Here is a 20,476-nt window from a genome sequence, read left to right as displayed (position 1 = left end):
AGAATCAGTCTTTTTCTCATTCAGCCTCATTGACAGACACCAGTAGTGTTTCCTTCTAACAAGAATACCCTTAAGATACACTAGCTTGAGCCAGAGTGCCTGGCTGGCTCAGTTGGTAGAGCACATGACTCTTGATCTTGGGGTTGTGAGTTTGAGCCCATGTTGGAAGGGCAGAATAACTTATTTAATGACTTAAATTACAAAAAAAACCCCAAACCTCTTCAATTAATCATACCTACCCTCTGACCCAGCATTTGCACTACTGGGTATTTACCCCAAAGATAGAGATGTAGTGAAAAGAAGGGGCATATGCACCCCAATGTTCACAGCAGCAAAGTCCACAACAGCCAAATTGTGGAAGGAGCTGAGATGCCCTTCAACAGACGAATGATTAAGAAGATGTGGTTCATACATACAATGGAATATTACTCAGCCATCAGAAAAGATGAATACCCACCATTTGCATCGACATGGATGGAACTGGAGGGGATTATGCTAAGTGAAATAAGTCAAGCAGAGAAAGACAATGATCATATGGTTTCACTCCTACGTGGAACATAACGAATAGCATGAAGGACATTAGGGGAAGGAAGGGAAAACTGAAGGGGGGGGAAGTCAGAGGGGGAGATGAACCATGAGAGACTATGGACTCCAGGAAACAATCTGAGGGTTTCAGAGGGGAGGAGGGTGGAGGGATGGGTTAGCCTGGTGATGGGTATTAAGGAGGGCACGTGTTGTAATGAGCACTGGGTGTTATACGCAAATAATGAATCATGGAACATCATCAAAAACTTATGATGTACTGTATGGTGACTAACATAATAATAAAAAAAAGAAAGAGAAAAATCAATTCTAAAAACTTCAAGAATAGTTAATGCACAAGGCACGGTGCATATTAGGTTCTTAAAAGATAGCTGAGTGAATGAATGAATGAATGAAAAAGATCAAACAAATCAAAAGCAGAAAGGTTCCCTAACAACTAAAACATATATTCCTATAGGACTTGTATATTATGAGCAGATTTAAGCTAATACATTTAAGGATTATACAAGGGGCGCCTGGGTGGCTCAGTCAGTTAAGCATCTGACTCTTTGATTTCAGCTCAGGTCATGATCTCAGGGTTGTGGGATCCAGCCCTGAGATGGGCTCCATGCTCAGTGCAGAGTCGGCTTGAAATTCTCTCTCTCCCTCCGTCCTTCCCCCTGTTTGCACTCACTCTCTCTAAATGAGTAAAATCATTAAAAAAAAGGATTATACAAAATAATACATTCTAAGAAAAACTTATTAAAACTGGGTTAGCCTGGTGATGGGTATTAAAGAGGGCACATATTGAATGGAGCACTGGGTGTTACACGCAAACAATGAATCATGGAACACTACATCAAAAACTAATGCACTGAATGGAGCACTGGGTGTTACACGCAAACAATGAATCATGGAATACTACATCAAAAACTAATGATGTGGGCACCTGGGTGGCTCAGATGGTTAAGCGTCTGCCTTCGGCTCAGGTCATGATCCCAGGGTCCTGGGATCAAGTCCCGCATCGGGCTCCCTGCTCCGCGGGAAGCCTGCTTCTCCCTCTGCCTCTCTCTCTCTCTCATGAATAAATAAATAAATAAAATCTTAAAAAAAACCCCAAAACTAATGATGTAATGTATGCCGATTAACATAATAAAATTTTTAAAAAATGCAAAAAAACCTAATGATACAATGTATGGTGATTAACATAATAAAAATTTTAAAAAACTAATTCAAAGAAAAAATTAAATTCATCATCTTAATACTATTAAGAAATTAAATTAGTAGTTACAAACGGATTCAAAAAATAAATATGATATTAATGTATCACAAACAAGCGGAGTTCACCCCTGGGGCTCAATCCCAGGACCCTGGGATCATGGCATCCAGGCACCCCAAAATTCACTTATATTTTTAAAAATGTTTAGTAAAGAGGAATTGACACATTCATAATTTCATGAGTAGCTACCAAAAATTTATAGCAAATTGCTAAATACCGAAAGTACTACCTTTTAAAATTTTTTTTAACTTTTTTTTTTTTTAAGATTTTATTTATTCATTTGAGACACAGAGATAGAGAGCATGGGCAGGGGAAGAGGCAGAGGCAGAGGGAGAAGCAGGCTCCCCGCTGAGCCAGGAGCCTGATGCGGGGCTTGATCTCCCAACCCTGGGATCATGAACTGAGCTGAAGGCAGACGCTTAACCATCTGAGCCACCCAGGTGCCCCCAGAAGCACTACCTTTTAAATTAAGAGTGGTGGGGGGGTGGGAGGGATGGGGTGGCTGGGTGATAGACACTGGGGAGGGTATGTGCTATGGTGAGCACTGTGAATTGTGTAAGACTGTTGAATCACAGACCTGTACCTCTGAAACAAATAATACATTATATGTTAAAAAAAAGACAGTAGGAAGGGAAAAATGAAGGGGGGGGAATCGGAGGAGGAGATGAACCATGAGAGACTATGGAACCTGAGAAACAAACTGAGGGTTCTAGAGGGGAGAGGGGTGGGGGGATGGGTTAGCCTGGTGATGGGTATTAAAGAGGGCACGTATTGAATGGAGCATTGGGTGTTATATGCAAACAATGAATCATGGAACACTACATCAAAAACTAATGATGTAATGTATGGTGACTAACATAATAAAATTTAAAAAATGAACCAAAAAAAAAAGAATAAAACAAGAATAGCTTTGCTTCCTTTTAACAGTAGGATTTTATGATTTTTTGCCTAAGTAAAATTCATTCATCTGTCTAAAACTTCATCCAAATTTTCTCTTTCAAGCTGAGACTCACACTCTTTCAGTCCTAGAAATTCCCAAGCCCTTTTCCTTTCCTCTTTAGCTTGCCTTTATACCTTTTATTTCACAGGGGCAGATGGCAAGAAAGGCAAAAAAATCATGTTTCAAATTTTGGTTCTACCATTATTTAATAATATTATGTTAGGGAAAATGCCTAACTTCTCTGAGGCTAGTAATAGTATCAATACCTCACATGGAGGTCTAAGTCTATTTTAAAAGAATACTTGGGGGCACCTGGGTGGCTCAGTTAAGCATCTGCCTTCGGCTCAGGTCATGATCCCAGGGTCCTGGGATTGAGCCCCGCATCGGGCTCCCTGCTCTGTGGGAAGCCTGCTTCTCCCTCTCGAGACCTGCCGCTCCCCTGCTTGTGCTGTCAAATAAATAAAATCTTAAAAAAAAAAAATATTTGTACTGAGTTTCCTAAGACCATCACCAAACATTAAGGACTTGAATGCTTGGGAGATTAGGGATTACTGAATAAACCTCCAAAATCTTTTACCTGATTACTGTCAGAGTCTTAGTAATAGAATTAGGTGTTTCAACTGAAAAACTTAGAGAGCCCTAGAGTTTAGTAAGTTTCAACTGCTAACACTTATGTAAAGGTTTCCTAACATAAAGTAACTGAGGATAACTGCAGATACACAAAGCATTAATGAGAAACTTTTTTTCAGTTCTACTTCAAACTTTTGAGTCAGCTTGTTATTAACTTTAAAATCTCTAAGTTTGCTGATCTCTCTTTAACAAAAAATGACTCAGTTTCAGAATTTTCTGGCAAATAATACTGTTCTATTTTATTTTTACAATTACCTTTTATTTGTGCCAATACTGATTTTCTATTCATTTTCCATCCAAAATATACTTAAGTAAAAAATAAGTCTATTTTAAAATATTACAGCAATTACTGTAATGATGATATGTAATGATAATACAGCAAAGATCATTCATTCCTCTTCTAGTAATCTCAGGACAGAGTTCCTGATGAACAAATAAATGATGACTAAGCAATATTCTCAGAATTTTAGTCACAAAAGTAAATTCTGTGTTCTTCTGTAGAGTGCTAAATGGTTCAGACTAAGAATTACTTCTGATAAACAAAAGGTTAAATCACATCATACATATGATAAACTACATATACACTTAGTGAAATTAAGCCAAGAATCCCTCAATTAAGACTACACAATGGGGGCGCCTGGGTGGCTCAGTCGGTTAAGTGTCTGCCTTCGGCTCAGGTCATGATCCCGGGGTCCTGGGATCGAGCCGCGCATTGGGCTCCCTGCTCGGCGGGAAGTCTGCTTCTCCCTTTCCCACTCCCCCTGCTTGTGTTCCCTCTCTCTCTGTGTCTCTGTCAAATAAATAAAATCTTAAAAAAAAAAAAAAGAAAAAAAAAGACTACACAATGCAGACGTGAAATATATTTTTGTCCTGTTTTTCATTTTACAGATCAGGGATTGGCAAATTATGGCCTACTATTAGTTTTCATAGGGGCTACAAGCCAAATGACTGAAAAAAAATTGAGAATAGTATTTCATGTCACTTAAAAAATTATATGAAATTCAAATAAAAGGGTCCATAGTAAGTTTTACTGGGACAGCCACACCCATTCATCTATCTATCCTCTACAGCTGCTTTACTATTAGAAAAGCATAGCTGAGGGACACCTGGGTGTCTCCGTCGTTAAGCATCTGCCTTCAGCTCAGGTCATGATCCCAGGGTCCTGGGATCGAGCCCCGCATGGGGCTCCGTGCTCAGCGGGAAGCCTGCTTCTCCCTCTCCCACTCCCCCTGCTTGTGTTCCCTCTCTTGCTGTGTCTCTCTCTGCCAAATAAATAAATAAATAAAATCTTTAAAAAAAAAAAAAGAAAAGAAAAGCATAGCTGAGTAAATGTGACAAACACCCTATAGCCTACAAAGACTAAAATGTTTACTATCTGGCCCTTTACAGAAAGTCTGCCAACCTGTTAGAGATGAAGCAATATAATGGAATATCAAAGAATTGGGACAATAAAAACTAGGTCTCATGATTTCTCCATTTCAAGGCTCTTTCTCCTATTATCTCTCCACTGTATTCTGAATTTCATCCCTACTCACTTTCTCGGCATCCTGCCCAAAAGCATTTAAACAAGCTCCACCCCGATCATTTTAAAAACAAAATAGAATCTGCCAGGATCATATTTGTCCTTATCTAGATCACCTCCCACTTCCTCCTCAATCTATTTCAATTTCCAACTCCACCTCAATAGCAATCTTCAGTCACCAGTGATTTTTCACATCAGTATCTCACTCATGTAAAGTACACTTCTGGCTCATAACTTACTTGGCCTCTCTACATTTAATACTCTTGACCAATCTGGTCCTGAAATAATACACTCTTCCCCTGACTTCTGTGACTTCTTAATCCTGATTTCAGGTGGTGCTTTCTCAGTCTTTTAATAATTCATCTTTATTTGGCTTTTATTACTGTTTTAATTTTTACTTATATAAGGGAAATAAAATATTCTCTTCAAAGATTTTTTAGTATTTTACCAAGCTAATTTTAGTAAACAACAAAAACAGAATCTTCTGGTTTTAATTTGCATTTCTTTCATTACTAGTGAGGCTGAATAATTTTATTTTTTTCTATCACTTGTTCCCATCTTTTTTTCCATTTTTTCTTTTTACAGGTTAAGATGTTTTTTTTTAATTAATTATTTATTCTTATATTAATCCCCATACATTACATCATTAGTTTTAGATGAAAGATGGTTTTTAAATGATTAGTAAGGACTCTCTATACAGAGAAATTAGTTTTTGTCTGTCATAAGTTTTGCAATATTTTTGTCTTAATTTCATTTATGGTATTTGCCTCCCATACCAAATTTTAATTTTTGTGTAGTTTAATTTTTTTTTTAAGATTTTTATTTATTCATGAGAGACAGAGAGAGAAAGAGAGAGAGAGAGAGAGGCAGAGGGAGAAACAGGCTCCTTGCTCAGCAGGACTCGATGTACCCCCGCAGAGCAGGAGCCCGATGCGGGACTCGATCCCAGGACCCTGGGATCATGACCTGAGCCGAAGGCAGATGCTTAACCATTTGAGCCACTCAGGCGCCCTGTGTAGTTTAATTTCTCAATCCATTATTATACTGGATTTTTATCCTATTACTAGCAGTGTGTGAGAATTCCAGTTGTTCCATTATCATCACGTCATTTGATATTGGCAGACTTTAATTTCTGCCCTTCTGATATCTGCAAATGCCATCTCACTATGGTTGGTTTGCATTTGTTTGATTTTTGATGAGACTGACTATCCTTATTGGTCATTTGTGTTTTCAAACCTGGGATGTGCCTGTTCAAGTTTTTCTACCCACTTTTCTATGAGGCTATTTATTCTATGTATTTGCAAAAAAATCTGTTTGAGATACTAGCTCTTCACCAGTCACACTTGTTGCAAATAGTTTCCCCTCACTTTTTAAACAAAACTATTTAATGTAATGAATTTCTGGGGTGCCTGGGTGGCTCAGTCATTAAGCGTCTGCCTTCAGCTCAGGTCATGATCCCATGGTCTGGGATCAAGCCCCACATCGGGCTCCTGCTCTGCGGGGGTACTGCTTCTCCCTCTCCCACTCCCCCTGCTTGTGTTCCCTCTCTCGCTGTCTCTCTCTGTGTCAAATATATAAAAACTTTTAAAAAATTATGAATTTTTTCCTTTATATTTGTGTTTTTGCTTTTGATCAAATTTAAGAAATGATTCTCCCCAAGGTTTAAAGATAATCCCCTTGGGGCGCCTGGGTGTCTCAGTCGTTAAGCGCCTGCCTTTGGCTCAGCTCATGATCCTGGGGTCCTGGGATCGAGCCCTGCATCGAGCCCCAATTCGGGGTCCCTGCGCAGCAGGAAGCCTGCTTCTCCCTCTCCCCCACTTGTGTTCCTTCTCTCGCTGTGTCTCTCTCTGTCAAATAAATAAATAAAATCTTTAAAGATAATCCCCTCTATTTTCTTCTAAAAGTTTTATAGTTTTGTCTTTTACCTTTTAAATCTTTAAATCACCTGAAATTCATTTTGGTCTGAGGTAAGAAGGGCTCAATTTTTCCATATGAGTATCAAATCATGCTAGCATTTATTTGAAAACTCTTTCCCTATTTATCTATGCTTCTCTAACATAAATCAACTTTCCATATGTGCATGAATTCTAGGTTCTCAGATCTGTTTTACTGGTTGGTTCTTTCTGAATTCCTGCACCAACATGATACCACAGTAATTGATATATGTTTGGACATAACTGAAAGAAAAGAAAAAACAAATCTTGTTCTTCTAAAGCATCTCTGCTTTTACATACATATTTTAAAATGTTTGTCTAAAAGAAATCTTGTTTAGGTTTTAAATGAAAATTTACTGAACCTACCACTGATCAAGGACATTGTTTTACTAGTCTTCCTATCTTAAACACAGGCTGTCTCCCCACTTAGTCATACCATTAATATCTTTCAATAAAGCCTTATTTTTTCCATGAGGGTCTAACATGTTTTAAAGAATTTATTCTAAGTTCTTCATAATTTTAAAATTACTACACGTTATCTTTTTAAAAAGTTTTATTTATTCACTGCTAATGTTTAAAATGGCATTTGGGATGACAGTAATAATGACTAACATTCATCTGTAACACTTATTAGGAATCAGACACTTATCTAAGTGCTTTAGATATATATTGATCCATTTAATCATCAGATCCCTATGAGATACCCTTATTTTAAATTATGGAAAAAGGTGGAAGTTAAATAATGTGCCCAAGGACACATAGCTAGGAAGTGTTGAATCTGGAATTCAAAGCCAGGCAGTCTGGCATCAGAGTAAATGCACTCAACTAGTAGGCAAAAAGACCTTCAGTGAAACTGGTTTCTACACATGGACTACCCAGAAACCTTGTTAAGCTCCTATTAATTCTAATAACTTGTCTTCATAAACAACCATATCCTCTCTGAATGATGAAGGGCATATAATAATGATTTTCAGTTTATTTTTTTCCCCAGTTACTGTAACATTTATTTCTTATGTCTGCCTTACTGGGCAGGCTGAGAGTTCTAACATATGTCAAATATAAATGATAATGTCAGGTGCCTTGGTTTTTTCCCTGAACTTAAAGGGAATGTTTTAAATCTTTACAACTGAATGATAAATTCTATTTTTTTCCAAAGACCTGCTGTATCTGGTTAAATTTTCCTGGGTATAAAATTCTAGACTGCCATTTTCTCTCAGCACTCTTAAGATATTATCCCACTATTTAGTACCATCCACTGCTCCTATTAAGAAATCGCCTAATTGTCACTCATTTATTGGCAAATCTTTTTTCTCTGACAGCTTTTAAAAATCTTTGTCTCTGGTGTTCTGCATTTTCATTTTCATGTTCTAGTGTAAGTATATCATGGACTTCTTGTATTTAAGGTGTGGTGGTATCTTTGACATTTATGTGAAATTTTCTGCAACTTTATCTTTGAATATTGTGGCACTGTTCTATTTCCTTAGAACTTCTAGTTAACTATGTGCAAACTTCTACCTTTATTCTTCATTTCTTAACCCCTAATTCATATATTTCATCTCTTTTTCCTAGGTTGAATTCTCAATAAAGGTGATTTAAAATATTTAACACACACATACACACACATTTAAAAAAGAGTGATAGGATATCTGAGTTGTCTGCTTTAAAATTATCCAGTTTATAACTGCTGAACCTTGAAAATGGGTACCCGGGGTTCATTATAGTATTCTATTTTCATATATGTTAGAATTTTCCATGATAAAAATAGAAGTATAAGAGTGTTTGGCTAAATATGCATAAATTATCTTTAAAAGAAACATTAGTTGTCTATGGAGAAAAGAATACTAGGTGGTTTAGGAAAGGGGAGGAGAGAAATTTATCAGTTTATATCTTTATTACCTTAATTTTTATCTTCACAAATTTATAAACTCTTAATAATGAAAATAATCTGCTCATTATTGCAACAAAAAATATGAAATACCTAAGAATAAACTTAAGAAATGGTCTGGCTGATAGGAAGACTTCTAAAAAACGGAGGGTCATAAAAGATTTGCTTAAGGAGGGAACAGGCATAATTTATTATTGAGAAGGAGTATTTATTATTGTGAATATGCAAAATCTTCCTACATTAAGTCCCTAAAGTTGATTCAATCCTGAAGCTAACAAAAATAATACTAAAGGGTTATATAGAAAAAGAAACATAATCAAAGAAATTTGAGAAAGTAACTGGAGGCAGAAAACTGACACTATTAAATATTATAATTTATTTAATAATTATAATAATTTTAATTAACTGGATATATGATCACTCAAATTTAAGTTTTATTAATAAGAAAGAGAATAGTAAGTAATAGGCAACTTTAAAACTATGGTTATTGAGACAAAAATAAACAATAGAACACCATAGTCAGAAAAAACACCAAAAAATCCCCAGAATTTTGAAGATGTTAATATTGGTATTTCAGATCAGTGGGGAATCTATGGTATTTAAACAGTACCTAGTCATATGGAAAACAAGAACACAAAAATTAGAACTACAATGAAGTATATTTTTTCCATACCTCTCAGATCAGAAAATATTAAAGTCTGACAATATCAAGTGCTGAAAAAGGTGCAGAGCAACCAGAACTCTCATATACTTCTGGTGATTGTGTAAACTGGTAGTCACTTTAGAAAACAATTAGGCGTTATCTTCTAAAGTTGATGTGCATTACCTTCTGACCTAGCAACTCCATTCTCTAGGTATAAATACTCAAGCATCAATTCACAAAGTGTGATCTGAAAATTTCTGAGGGTCCCCAAGAGCATTTCAAAGCAACAGCAAGGACTGCTTTTCCAACTATGTAACTGTGAGGTCGTATTTCTTCATATTCTTCAACCAAAACAACAAAAACTGCAGAAGACTAAATGCAGAAGCAGGTATGAGAATTCACCTGACTCTATTAAGCCTGATTTGCAATAATGGAAAATAACAGCACTCTTCTTTGGGAAATACAGTTTTTTTCCCCCTAAGTTATATGATTTGTTAGTATATAATTGTTTTTTTGTTTTTAAAGTTTTTAATTTTTTTAGTAATCTCTATACCCAATGCAGGGTTCGAATTCACAACCTTGAGATCAAGAGTTGTATGCTCTTATGGGACGCCTGGGTGGCTCAGTCGTTAAGCGTCTGCCTTCAGCTTGGGTTATGATCCCAGGGTCCTGGGATTGAGCCCCGCATCGGGCTCCCTGCTCCGCGGGAAGCCTGCTTCTCCCTCTCTCACTCCCCCTGCTTGTGTTCCCTCTCTCGCTGTGTCTCTCTGTCAAATAAATAAAATCTTAAAAAAAAAAAAAGTGTTGTATGCTCTTCTGACTGAGCCAGTCAGGTGCCCCAGTATACAGTTGTTTATAGTAATGTTATCACAGTATGTATTATCTGTTATATTGTTTTCTCTTCCATTTCTCATACTGGTTTTTGAATCTTCTCCCTGTGATTTTTTAGATTTTATTTTTAAGTAATCTCTATACCCAACTTGGAGCTCAAACTTACAACCCAGAGATCAAGAGTCGCATTCTCTACTGACTGAGCCAGCCAGGCGCTCCTCTTTTTTTTCTTAGTTAATATAGTTAAAGCACTGCCAGTTTTATTTTTTTTTTTTTAAAAACTGGTCATTACTTTCAATGTTATGTTGTTATTTATTTCTGACTTCTTTGTTGTTTCCTTCTTCTACTAAATTATAGCAAAAGTTCTTTTTTCCCTAGCTCCTTTTAAATGGCGTCAACATAAATGGTTATATATTTGTAATGAAATAAGATCCTGAGAACATAATATAAAATTTCAAGTTAGATATGAATATACAGTATAATCATTCATGACACGCTCTAGCAATACTGGGCATTTCAGGGGAAAGGAAATCTAGAACCTTAGGAAAATTATTAATGAAGTAAGTGACCAGGAGCAAATTTAGCTTCAATCCTGATACAAAGTACGCCAAAAGAAGCTGGTAAAAAAAAAATACAATGGTTAAAGAGAAATAGATTATAATGAAGCTAAAAAAGCACAATAGGAAAGATGGAATGGGAGGCACATCGAGAGATTGCAGTCAAAAAGGTAAAGAGGGGTGCTTGGGTGGCTCAGTCAGTTGAGCGTCTGACTCTTGATCTCAGCTCAGGTCTTGATCTCGGGGTTGTCAGTTCAAGCCCTGCGTTAGGCTCCACGCTGGGCATGGAGCCTACATAAAAAAAAAAGTTTAGAGAGAGTGTCTGCAACACTAGCACAGTGGCCAGTATTGGTTTCCGGTAATGAAGAGTTTCCAAGTGGAAATGAAGCATTACACTGAGGAGGTCAAGAGCAGAAAGGTCGAGACCCATGAAAAGGAAGGGGGTGGTGACAGAAAACTGGAAGGAAAAATTCCTTCTGATGTCATAATAAACAAATAGAACACTCAGAGGGAAAATATGAATACTGGAGGAATTTTCAAAGCTCTCCAATAGGTGAGGCTGAACTAACATAAAAAAGCAAGGTCATAATCAAAAGGATAGTGATCTGTATCATGAGAAAAAAAAAGCTCATACCAAAAAAAATATGTAGTATAATGACACCTAACTTTACACAGATTTTCATTAAATGTCTGTTAAATTAGGGAGGGGGGACTGAAGAGGTAAAGTTAAACAATACATTGTTTTTCATGGACTAGAAGCCTGTAACCCCTTGAAGGAGCAGAGAATGCCTCTAAGCTGTTATCAGTAAAATCTATTAATTCTTTTGTTTCACTTAGAGTATGTTGTTGATTTTTGTCTATCAATTTGGGCACCAGCATCTGGCTGAGCATCAGATTGTTCCTTCTTACTGATTTCAGATGAAACATCTATGTAGCCTTATTTGCAACACATATCCCATTAGATAAATTTGTAAGTTATCCAAAGGTTTACATGTCAACACTTCATGAACATATACATTTAATTTTTATTATTTTATTTTATGTTTTGAGAGAGAGAGAGCAGGAATGAGTTTGGGGGGGTAGGAAGAGGGAGAGAGAGAATCCTAAGCAGGCTCCACGATCAGCGTGGAGCCTGATGTAGGGCTCAATCCCACAACCCCAAGACCGTGACCTGAGCCTAAATCAAGAGTAGGATGCCTAACCGACTGAGCCACCCAGCTGCCCATACACTTCGTCAACACATACATTTAAAGAAAGTTCAATTTCATCACTGTAGTGACTCAGAAAATTCTACTCTTAACTCTTTCAAGTTCTTGAGGTTTGGCTTAGGAGGAGAGAGGGACGTTGGGAATGCCTAAATGCAGAAAAATGATAATCACGAGTTGCTTTTTTTTTTTTTTTAAACTGCCCCTTAGGGGGACCTGGCAGGCTCAGTGGGTGGAACATGTGGCTCTTGATCTTGGGTCATGAGTTTGAGCCCCATCTTGGGTGTAGAGATTGCTTAAGTAAATTAAAAACAAACAAACCTGCCCCTAAGTCTTATGCACAAAATGTAGAAATTATTAAATAAAAGATGTTTCTAGGTCATCTCCATCTTCTTCATATAAAATTAATGGAAAACTTAAAATAACAAAGGAAGCTTGAGTAGTTTTATTATACTTTTAATTTTATTTAAGATGGACATTAGGACTATCTTATATCTTTTCTGATCATCTTGTTTATTCTGCCACTGCCAAATTTCAGAATCTTTTAGAAAGAGCACCATGTGGAGATTAGCAAATCCTTTTGGAAAAGATGAGCCATCTGTTGAGTCCTACCTCCCTTGAGGCCATTACTGTGAATCACAGACAAGGGTTTATAATAACTACACAGTAATTCCAGTAACTACGTGGACTCACTACAGCAAGTAACAAGATTTAAAAAAAAAGAAAAAAGCCAACATAATTCCTAAGAGAATAGGTCTACTCTGTTGATACTTGTTTTACTGAGGTTTAGAAGATTTAGGCAAGAAGAACCTGTGTGCTTCTGAAAAACAGTGTGCATATCAACCACTTCTCTAGAAAGATGTGCTGTATCAAAAGAAAACGTCATACATTAGAATGCACTATTTATCTAAACTCCTGGAGATTTATAGTAAAATTATACTAATCTGGACTACTAGGGTAGAATTAAATCTTACTACCTGGGGGTGGATGTAATAAATATATTATGAAATGTTAACAAATAAAAATCTGAGAATTATCAAATAAAAATTAAGAGAAGCTCTCAGATTTGTTTGGAAGACTTTGCTAAGACTGAACAAGCAACTTTTTCCCCAAATACAAAAAAATCTGGAACTGATCACAGTGATTAAAACATTCACAGAAAAACATCTTAAATTCTCAGGCCCAGTTACAACTAGCTGAGGCTCACCTAGCTACAGAGTTCAAACTCCTGTGACTTAACAATCCAACTTCTCACTTTCCTTCCAAATTGTCTTTACAAAATTAGTTTGAAAAAGAATGTTTTTGAAGTATTTATGATATAGTAAAGAAAGGACTCTATACAAGAAGACAGCAGACATGGGTTTCTCGTCCTGATTCTGCCACTCACAAAATGTGTGCTCCTAAGCTTTACTCTTCTCATCTGTGTTTCAGTAAGGCTTAAAGCTGTATTATAAACTATAAAATGTTTTGCTTCCTCCTATACCTATCCCTCTCTCTACCACTTTCAGGCTCTATTTGTTTACATTTTTACATTTGTTTACACACAGGCATAAGCAAATAGTACAGTGTATGCAAGCTGATATCATGAAAGTTTGACAGCTTTGTAAGTTAACGAGCCTCAATACCTCTCCTTTATTTTTTTTTTAAAGATTTTTATTTATTTGACAGAGAGAGAGCAAGCACAAGCAGTGGGAGCTGCAGAGGGAGAGGGAGAAACAGGCTCCCCACTGCGCAAGGAGCCTGATGCGGGACGCCATCCCAGGACCATGAGATCATGACCTGAGCTGAAGGCAGACGCTTAACTGACTGAGCCACCCGGGCACCCCTGCTAACTTTTAAACAACTTAAAAAACTTATTTCCTTAGAGTACTTCTGTCTATGATTATGGCACTTTTATTTTTTAAATGTCAACAGTTGGTCTAATTTCCATCCTCTGAGATGTTTTTAGAATCAAGCGATATAATTTAAAACCCATCTGATTAATATGTGGGTGACCAAATGTAACAATACCACTTTTTTTGTAGTTTTATGATTTTATTAACACAAATAAGACATGCACACAATACCACTTTTGATTAAAAATGGAGCAGTAAAAAAAATCTGGCTCCAAAATAACTAAGTTTCTTACTCTGTTTAAGTACTAGTTCAAAGGCAATTCCAAACCTCAAATAACACAAATATTCTAAGCACTGTCTGCATATTGGCCTGACTTTCCAATTTAATTATTCAAAAATTGAATACTTATGGTAAATTAAAGTCAATTTTGTATGGGCCGATGTTCTCCACTGGACTATAATTTACCCATTTTTCGATCTCCAGCACCAATCACAGATCCTCATAAAATAAGTACCCAATAAATATTTACTGCAAAAGATACTTTAAAAGTATTCCTCCAATGTGTGAAAAAATACACATATTCCTCACATATCTTTTTTATTGCCAAATTACTTATAAGTCAATTATAAAGTAGATTACTGATAGTGAGTTGAAAAAAAATCAATACAGTATTATAAGTAACAGCAGTAGCAAAATCATTATTTGAAATACTTACCACTCCTCAGTGGAATCTACCATCATACAGTTATGATCAGGATTCAGTCCATACATGAAAAATGACAAAGGAATACCTACAAAGAAAGAAAAAGGAAGACATGAAGAGAATTATGGTCAGAAGCTCCCTCCAGAATAAGCACTTTATTGTCCTCTCCATTTTTTTCCTCCTGATTTCTGCTTTCCTTTTAGTCCTGTTTCATTTGGGGGGAGGAAGGAGTCTGTCTGCCACATGTCTCAGTGCCTTCTCTATCACACCCTTGCATTCTTTCTCCTCCTCTTTTCTCCCTGCTCATTCTCTCTCTCAAATATATAAAATCTTCTAAAAAAATTTAAAATGCTACACATTCTTTAAGGAAAAGCATTTTTTTTATTAGTGAAACACCCAGCAAGACTTTGGACTGACTCCAAATTCTAGAGTTCTTCTTTTCTCCAAGTTAACCATTCAAGAAAATTAAAAATATATTTTTAAAGATTTTATTTATTTATTTAAGAGACAGAGCACATGCACAAGTGGGAGGGGCAGAGAGAGAGGGAGAAGCAGACTCCCCACTGAGCAGGGAGCCCGATGCAGGACTTGATCCCAGGACCCCAAGATCATGACCTGAGCTGAAGGCAGATACTTAACCAACAGAGCCACCCAGGTGCCCTGAAAAAGGTATTTAAAATAGACACTGTAGATATACTTTTGAAAAGAAAATGTTACTACTACCCATTTTAAAACTGTAAAAACAAAAGACCATGTTACCCTTTACTGATTATTTTGCCTATGTTTTATTTTATTATTTATTTATTTTAAAGATTTTATTTTATTTATTTGAGAGAGAGAGAATGAGAGACAGAGAGCATGAGAGGGAGGAGGGTCAGAGGAAGAAGCAGACTCCCTGCCGAGCAGGGAGCCCGATGTGGGACTCTATCCCGGGACTCCAGGATCATGACCCCAGCTGGGATCACGACCCCAGCCGAAGGCAGTCGCTTAACCAACTGAGCCACCCAGGCGCCCTATTTTGCCTATGTTTTAGTCAAGTGCTTTAATGAAGTGTCATCGCCAAAGAGATCCAAAGAAATAAAAGTAGAGAATATAAAGCAACAATCAGGGCTAAGTATAATCAAGGTAACAAAGACAAGAGACTGATATGAAAATATAATGCCAAATAATTTGGAAACTAAAAACTCTTTTTTAAAAAAGATTTTATGTGGGGTGCCTGGGTGGCTCAGTCGGTTAAGCAGCTGCCTTCGGCTGGGGTCGTGATCCCGGGGTCCTGGGATTGAGCCCCGCATCGGGCTCCCTACTCAGCGGGAGGTCTGCTTCTCATTCTCCCATGCCCCCTGCTTATGTTCCTGCTCTCGCTGTCTCTCTCTCTGTTAAATAAATAAAATCTTTAAAAATAAAAAAAAAAGATTTTATGTATTTATTTGACAGAGAGAGAGAACACAAACAAGGGGAGTAGCAGGGAGATGTAGACAGAGAAGAAGGCTCCCAGAGCAGGGAGCCTGACTCAGGCTCGATCTGAGCCAAAGGCAGACGCTTAACCGCCTGAGCCACCCAGGCGCCTTAGAAACTGAAAGTTCTGAGAATTTAATAGTGATAGTCTATCACTCACAAATTCCCATGATGAGAGCTGGCATTCACGTAAGAATATCAATAATGGCATGAAATATTTAGTAATAATTATATGGATAATATGTATAGTTGAAAATTGATGATTTGTGGCATTTCCATGTCTACTGTAATTGTAGTAAGTTAAAGGATACTTTTTAAGTCAGTACATTAATAATAACCTGAAATAAACTTATAAATTAACACAACTGGAGTGTATAAAAAACAAATATGTATAAGTATGTAAAAGTTACCAATACTTTTTTTTTAAATTTGATCATGAATGTTGCTCAAAAAAGGGTATTAACACAAAAACACTTGCACAGAGCTGTTCCAGACTTTCTGAAATGGCAAAACAGTGGCAAACCCCTGAAAATAGGGAGAAATACTGGCTACAGGGACACTGAAATTACAGAGCAACACTAACTACAGAGTTAACGAAGAAAGTACTGACTTGGTAAGCCCTTCCATAAATTCATGGGAGACATTCCATTAAAAGAAAAAACCTGTCTTCTAGACCTTTCTCTACTAGAACCTACTGAGTATAGTAACTCTGAATTTAATCTGCAGAGGAATGTACATGTTTTTATGGGTATGGCTGAAAATATTCAACTAAAGTTTCTATCAAATATGAGAATTCTATATTCACTGATATATTTCAGATTTTTGTCTTTAGAACTACCCATTTAGCAAGAAAAAAAGGCTTATAAAAGAGTTGGGGGGGAAGCCTCAGTTTCACCTCATTTTAATGTTTTAGGAGATGCCAAGAATGTATTATATGTAAGAACTGAAGTGACAAGGAGTCAAATCTCAAAACTGTTCAGTTGTGAGAAAAAATCCGTAAGAAATGTCAACTTTCCCATTCTTTAAGAACTTGTATTTAAGTACAGAAAATACAGAAGCAGATCAACGTAAGAAGATAAACAAGCAACATGTGTTTGGGTATAAAATTATATTGGAAATTAAGTAAGCTTGCTATGAATTTGTCAAATTAAAACTTGTTAAGTGGAGCATGGAATGTTGGAATGGTGAGCCAAGGTTCAACAACAGACCACAAGAGGAACTGAAGAGAAATTTCTTACAGGTCCTGGAAGAAGTACCTGACATGCCTCAAGGGACCACAGGGGGAGATGAAGGCAGAATGCAAACAGAGAGGCAAGACCTGGGCACATGCCTTTACTAGGGTCTATGAGTGGAGTGTTTTGAGGTTCCTGGTCTAAGCTGGATTGGTCAACTCAAACCAAAAGAGCAGAATCTTGCTAAACTACGCTGGGGTCTTATTAAGGGTGCTTAAGGGAAAGGCAATGGGAGACAGGAGAGACTGCTGATTCGAAGGGCTGCTGGGGAAGTCATTTCAGAAACTTCCATTTGCTTGTGACTCAGAGGGCTAATATCTAGGGCATGCATTTGCATGAGGGGGCTAGTGTCATTTTAAGGTCACCAAAAGCTGCCTGGCCAAACAAAATGATTGCTGAGGCAGCAATACCGTGGAGTAGCTTAGCTAAACTCCGCAAAGCTTGAGGTGAAAAGAAGCAGAGAAATGATCAGTGTGGCAAGTTTTGTGTCAAGAATCTATTCCTCTCAAATTCAATTAGTTAAGTGGCTGAGTTTTGCATCAGTTTTTAAAGAAGTCTGAAAAAAGTCTTGTGTTGAAAAAGATTTTAACAGATACCTCTAAAAAATATTATTCAGTAAGTTTGTTACCCAGTTATATATTATACTTTCCAATTATAGATCACTGGCTACACAAGCACCAGGAACTAACATTCACATTCAGGAAATTACCTATATTTCTGGTCTCAGTTAACCAAGGGCAGTGCTTCTCAAATTGTGGTCCCGAGACAGCAGCATCCATATCACTTGGGAACTTGTTGGCTTTGCAAATCTTCTGGCCCAATCTAGACTTACTGAATCAGAAACTCTAGGGGCACCTGGGTGGCTCAGTTGGTTAAGTGTCTATCTTCAGCTTAGGTCATGATCTCAGGGTCCTGGGATGGAGCCCCACAGTGGGCTCCCTGCTCAGGGTGGAGTGGGCTTGTCCATCTCCCTCTGCCCCTCCCCTGCTCGTGCTCACGCACTCTCTCTCTCAAATAAAATCTTAAAAAAAACCCAAAAGTCTAGGAATTAGGCCCAGCAATCTGTGATCTGACAAGTTCTCCAGATGATTCTGATGTAAGCTAGGTTTGAGATCTACTGGTAGATCGGAGGAAAGCGTCCAATCAGCTACATAAGAATGGTTTTTTTTTTCTTCTTTTTCATTTTTAGTATTAATAGTATCTTTCAACCAGTGTCATTATTAGGAGAAAGAAATGTTCTTAAGTGGAAACCATTTTCAGTCTTTTTTTTTTTTTAAGATTTTATTTATTTATTTTGACAGAGAGAGCAAGCACAAACAGAGGGAGTGGGAGAGGGAGAAGCAGGCTCCCCCTGAGCAGGGAGCCCAATGCGGGGCTCGATCCCAGGACCCCAGGATCATGACCCGAGCAGAAGGCAGATGCTTAACTGACAGAGCCACCCAGGCGCCCAAACCATTTTCAGTCTTAATGTTCCTGCAAAGGAAGAATTCAAAAGAAATGAAAACAAGAATGTGGTTTTCCTCTTTTGGGGTGGGAAAGCAGGCAGGCAATTGGTTCATTTAACAAGTATTCATCAAGAAGCTACGCTGTTCCAGGTACTCAGCAAGAAGGAGAGGCAAGGAAGTAAAAAGAACTCCCAACAATTTTAATTTGGGTAGCATTCAACATAACACAATGTAATTAACAACATAATTGCCTATTCCTGGTGTACACATAAACAATAATACCACATAAGTAATAATTGTATGTACACTGACGCAACGGACTAGCAAAGCAAAAAAAAATATGGTCAACCCCTGATGATCTAGGATTAGTGGTTCTCAAACTTTGACATGTATCAGAATCACCTGGAGGGCTTATTAAAACACAGATTACTGGGTCCCATCCTGCAGAATTTCTGATTCAGTATGTCTGAGCAGAAGCCCAAGAATTTTTTTTCTAATAAATTCCCAGGTGATGCTGATGGTCCAGGGACCATACTTTGATAACCACCAATCCAGATAATCAGGCATCATAAAATCTGGGCACTCCAGGAAAGAAAGGTCTAAGAATTACCAGTTCATTTCTCAAGCCCTTTTTATGTATATTTGTTGCTGAGATTTAGTCTGTTGTCATGAGAGCAAAGAGAATAGGGAACAGAGGGATTATCTTTTAAACTATGTGGTTTAACTATTTTATCACAACCCATGTTCATTTGTCTATGTTGCCTCAACCAACCTCTAATACAAGGGGTTTCCTAAACTAGAAGCAAAAGCTAGTACTCAGATATTTCCATGATTATGTTGTGACTCAGAACTCCTAAATTTTGTTTTAATGTCCTATACTGTATGAATGGATTTCTCTAAAAATTTGGAGAAGGCTCTCCCTTCAGGGCCCAAGGAGGATCCTGTATCTATTTAATTATACATAGTCAAATGAGAGTAAAGTTAAAAGTAATATATATGTTTTAAAAGACTATCCCAAGAGTCTAGGCTATGGGAAAGAGTACTTCTAGTCCATCTGCTTTCCATCAGGGGAATAATTAAAGTTAAGGGGCCCCCAAGGATTAAGACTCCCTGGTTTCTTTCCCTTTGGAGTCTAGGAGCTTTGGTAAAAATAGATCAGGTTCCACAAAGAGGCCAGGGCCATCCTGGCCACACAGAAAGGTGAGAAAACAGCTCAACTCTTACTAACTCAATCCTCCAGTCCCAGCTCTTCCTTCAACCTTCTCAAGTGCCCAAGTTCTGACTGGCTTAAGCAAATCAGAACCACTCTACCATGAAGTAAACTAGCAAAGGATCATTTGCATCCTATCGTACAACATGGAAAAAAACCCTGGATTACCTATCCTTCTCCTATATACCAACCTGTTTTACAATTTATAGATGAACACAATGAAAGGTTACTACTACTTAGTGAGCCCAATTATTAAATACAAAGAATGCCTTCCTCCAAGTTAATGTATTGAAAACTAGTGAAAAGCAAATGAAGTATCAAGAAAGTCACCACCTTGCCAGCCTAAAGCCACTTCTTTCCTCCCTATGTAAATATAAACAGAGAGATGATTGCCTGGAAATCAGATGTATTGCCAGAAGGATGTAAAATATGATGTTAATTATCCTACCAGGCTGTGAAAGATGAAGAATAGATTAATCAATCAATTGAATTCCAAACTGAGCTCATTCTCTGTGTAGCAGAACAAAATTACATACAAAAGGAGTTAGGGAATTGTTGTAAAAGCACAGGAATAAGATTAGTAGCTAATCTATTACCGCTATGAGATTTTAAAGAAGACTTTAGGGAAATACAAAGGAATAATCAGA

The sequence above is a fragment of the Mirounga leonina genome, unplaced genomic scaffold (assembly GCF_011800145.1).
Source record: "Mirounga leonina isolate KUSES-001 unplaced genomic scaffold, KU_Mleo_1.0 Mir_128, whole genome shotgun sequence".
NCBI classification, from domain to species: Eukaryota; Metazoa; Chordata; class Mammalia; order Carnivora; family Phocidae; genus Mirounga; species Mirounga leonina.
The sequence above is the reverse complement of the archived record's forward strand: the minus strand, read 5'-3'. Positions refer to the sequence as shown.